The sequence below is a fragment of the Callorhinchus milii genome, unplaced genomic scaffold (genome assembly GCF_018977255.1).
Source record: "Callorhinchus milii isolate IMCB2004 unplaced genomic scaffold, IMCB_Cmil_1.0 Scaffold15, whole genome shotgun sequence".
NCBI classification, from domain to species: domain Eukaryota; kingdom Metazoa; phylum Chordata; class Chondrichthyes; order Chimaeriformes; family Callorhinchidae; genus Callorhinchus; species Callorhinchus milii.
In genome coordinates this window covers 2,570,489-2,575,359 of record NW_024704756.1, presented here as the reverse complement: position 1 = coordinate 2,575,359, position 4,871 = coordinate 2,570,489, and positions in this window count along the sequence as shown.

Sequence of the window (4,871 nt, the reverse complement as noted above, 5' to 3'; positions counted from 1 at the left end):
TGTACTGAATACAATCAAGTACTTCTCAATACAATTATCATCATTCTTCCACATGTTTCAGTTGTTGGTCACTGTGTAAACAAAAGGGGGTAACAGGTCTTTGTGAACACCCTGTAGTGTCTGATTAAGAGCAAATACTGTTCCAAAACGAAGTTGAGTGTGTGTGTGTGGGGGGAAAAGAGATGCACAAAGCCTGTACAGTGTAACAAATATGTTATCAATCACAAAAGTCACTGCCTTATGTCATACACTTAAATATAGACACACAAAGGAAGCCAACACCAGCAACTTTACTCCAGGAGAGAAAACTTTCCCCAATTATCTACCTATCTATCCACAGACAAGATTGTGAACCAGAGAAGGTTTACGGCACAGAAGTACATCATTGCCCATCAGTTAAGGGGCTGTGCTAGAAACTCCACTGGAGTGATCAACATTAACTCCATTTACCATTCCCCCAACAGAGTAGCTGGTATAATCAGACAGAATGCAAGCAGTCATCAGCCCCGCTTTTACCCACACAAAGCCACCATCTTCTATTGTAATTGATTTAATTTTTTTAATATATTATTAAAAAAAGGCACGCCAGTTTTACCGTGATAGATCATCGTAGAGAGTACAGCATTTTGAATGCATTATCTTAGTGCATTATAGAGGAATCATTTTACATTACCACTGGGCATAACCTTTTCACTTCCACTGCCAGATTGATTTCTCAACCACTCAAAAAAAACCTCTGCACGAATGGTTTCATAAACGTATACAAGGCAGCCAGAGTTCTTGCGGTTCATTATAAAAAAAACAGCTCCCTAGTGACTGCATGTCCTTCCTGAAAGCTCACAGGATCAGTGCTAAACCACGCAAAAGGAGGAAGAGTGTCTTTTTATGTCCTTTTTCTATGGTCTCATGCCCCCCCCCCACCCAATCACCATTTCTCATCCAGGTCCCTCGGGGAGATGTTGAATATCACGACATTTGGGTAAACAGACATCTCAACAAAGTGCCATTTACCAGAATCTCCCTCTCTTGGCTGACATACCCTCGCAACGCCGTTTCCACAAGTTGCTCCATTTGTAGGTCAGTCAAGAACCAAAAAAAGCCTCTTCGCCCACATGGACATATTATTAGACTTATTTTAAAATATATAGTCTTTGGCTCTTTCAAAATGTCAAATGAATCACTGGCGAGAAGCAATGTTGACGTTACAGCCAAGTGCAATTCAAATTAGGTTACATGGATTATGAAGTACTATATAACACTGCATAATTATTCAGCTAGCTAGGTCTGTGTCGCACAGCTAAATGAATATAAGATATACAGTGTTGAACAGAGCAAGCCTCAGTTTGTTTCAAAGGCGAAGAATTCATAATGTGGCTACAAAGACAGTCGTTGTGGAATAAACTGTATTTCAGAGATTCTATTTCTCTTATGCAACAGGCACAGAGGAGAGCCAACATTGTAATTTGTTATAATATTAGGCAGTATCAACCAGGAATTCTTACACGCATAGGATCCGGGTATCGATCCATTGAGAATAACTGATTGGCCAATGCTCATAGCACAAGACTTGAAAGACTGAAGAGAGATGATATGAAATCAATAGCAAAAGTCTCCAACCTCAGTCCACCCACCACCAAGAAAGTGCTCCGAGATGTCAGCCTACGTGAAGGCCGCTACATAAAGGCGAATTGTTGTCACTGAAAGACTCCGTCTGTAAGAAGGACACTAAGATTCAACAAAACCTTCAACACAAGCAAAATGACAGAGCTTGGGCTAGATAGTTGGCTCCACAAAGACAAATGAACACAATCTGTAATGACAAATCAATGCTGTCCGTAATGAATTGGAATGCACTGCCTTAAAGGGTGGTGGAAGCAGATTCGACATTAGCTTTCAAAAGGTAAATGGAAAGGTACTTGAAAAGGAAACATTTGCAGGGTTGCAGGGTAAGAGCTGGGGAGTGGGATGAGTTGGATAGCTCGTACAAAGATTCGGCACAGGCACGATGGGCTGAATGGCCTCCTTCAATCCTGCAAGATTCTATGAAAACTTCTCTCTCATGGCGCGATGGTGCACAGCCGAGTGCAGAGCTGTGGTAATTGGGCTGAGTGCCACAGGTTTTCTGTAGCATGCCCTCTCTCCACGTTTCCCCCTAGACTTACAAAATCCTGCTCGATTGAAGACGTTATCACAACAGTTGCGTGGATACAGCTATTTTAAGGAAAGGACGTGGCTTAAAAGAGACAGACTGCAGCCCAGCACATAAGCCATTCTGTTAATGCTTCAATCTGCTGCAACATGAGTTAATCTGTGTGGTCTCTTCCAAACATTACTGCTTTATTTTTAACATGTACTAGTTTATGCATGGTCTCAGTTTACAGAGAGAAAGAGTGAAGTGCAGGGTACACACAAGAGGAAACTGTAAGATGATTATTATTGATAAGAGGGACCCAGACCTTCCTGAATAATATTGCATCACAATGATCAGCTGTTGTCAATATTCAGAATGGGTTTGTCCTCCGATTAGTTTGAGAGGTGGTGTGGGGTGGGGGGGGGTATTCTTGGCCTCGCCTGTAAATTCAATACATTTATTAGATTACCCAATAAAATCAAAAGTAAAAGTAAAAACGTGGCTGAGGTATTTGCTTGTGACCAAGTAGTAGCAATAACCTAATATCTGCATTGCCCGGGCTGTTCTGAGAGACGAGAACGACTCAATTGTTACAAATACGGCTCATTTAACAGAACTAAAGTTAACAACAATCATAGTAATCCTCGCATTTGACATAACGCCTTAGAATATTACTGCAAAGTGAATTGACTGTATATTTTGTGGGCCAAAACATGGCAGCCAACTGTGCACAGCAGTGTCCCACAAACAGTCGTCATGAGACGACACTGTGAAGCTCAGTTGCGATGCCCTCCCCGGTCACACAGCTGACAATCACAATCTGGCCGCACATACAGAGAATGGGAACTCGGGCAAAGTGCAAGAGATATTCATAGCACGGCAGGAATCAGCACAATACAATTTACATTTGCACAGCGCCTGCCTTGATGGGGAAATGGGGGCGGGGGGGGGAAGAGGAAATGGTTCAAAGTAGTTAATGAATACGGGGGGAGGGAAACAGGCTCTGCCAGTGTTCTTCACAACAACAATGTAGGTTGCGTGGATGCAAACAGTATAAGTTACACCATGTAAAGTTTACACTTTTAGATTCAACGATCAATATGGCTCAGTTTCAGATTGGGCACAAGGGAAAGATGTGAATCACAGACAAGCTTATTTTAACATTCTCACATTACTAAAATCCACTGCACCTCACTTGAGGCATCTTAAGAAACCAGAGCTGAGTCCTTTGGTCAAAGAACAATTCCAAGGGCATAATCATATAAAGAAGACAATCAAGACCACTCTTTCACAGACTATGAACTGCACAAAGTTACTGTAGTGTTTCACACACTCTACCCATTGACTCTCCCGAGGGAATGTTTGGCATAAATGTTCCCCGATACCCAAAGGTAATCAAGCAGACCCTCCTAAAATATTCATCCAGCCTATATTCCTGCCCTTCTCCTTCTGAGTGTCTACATACAAACATGCTACAGTATCTCGCCCATCCCAGCATAGGAGACATCAAATCTTAATGGAGTAATTCATTCATCATTCATCTCTCTCTCTGTAATCTGCAAACCATTTCACAACCGGATATTTATCCAGCTCCTTTAATAAGGAGAGATAATTCAGTGGATTACGACTGTGATAACACACGGCTTGGATGACGAGAACAATTTAATTTGTTCCAGTAATGTTCAGACTGGTGGGCTGGGAGGAGAAAGAAGAGTGTGTCTGCAAAATCGCCACTGTAATTCAAAGGCAGTATTCAAAGTATTCTGAAGCTTCATCTTACAACCAATCAATCGGATAAACCCAAAGCATTAGTTGAAGGACGATTCTATTACCTGACTATTCTCTTGCTGGAATATTCTGGATTCTAATCAAAAAAGATACCTAAACAGAAAATAGAGATCCCATCACAATGGAGGATTGTAGCCTCATCTTTACACTGGTTCAGCATTGATCAATAGGAGGAATGATGGCCTAAACTCTTCACTTTTGAAGGTCCCAAACTATAACTCCTCATAAAGTACAGAGACCCGGTTAAGATTTCCAGAAAAGAATGACTTGTGCAAAATCCAAGTGAAGAAGGAAACTACAGGGTGTCCACAAAGTCGTGAGACTATGGAGGAGCTGAAATAAGCTGTCGGAAGCTCTCATCTCATCACTCCATCCACATTACAGAAGATGTGGCACCGAACATAGCGATGGATCATTATCTGCTATGATAGCGCTCACTCACTTACACCAATCCTCGGGCGACTAAATACAGTTAAACACTTGTGCTGAATACGATTAGGTACTTCTAAATACAATTATCATCATTCTTTCACTTGTTTCAGTTCTTCATCAATGCACTGTAGGGCAAAAACCATGGGGGTAACAGGACTTTGTGGAAACCCTGTAAATAGAAGGGCACAGAATCAGACCATTTAGCCCAGCTAGTATATGCCGGTTTATACTCCACTGCTCCTATTCCCCTCTCCCATGCCTCTCTATTCCCTTCTTCATCATGTCTGCATCACATTTCCTCTTAAATATGTTTTTTGCTTCAACCACAGTTTCCCGGCAATAAGTAACACATTCTCACCAGCTCCGTGCATTAAGAAGTTCCTCCAAACCTCCCTTACACTCCTCAATTACTGTGAAGAGCTGCTGAAGGAAGACCCATCCCTCCCAATCATCTCAATGACATCAGCAGATGCTTCACCAACTCAGTAAAAACACAATTTAAAAAGAACAGAGTTTAAAA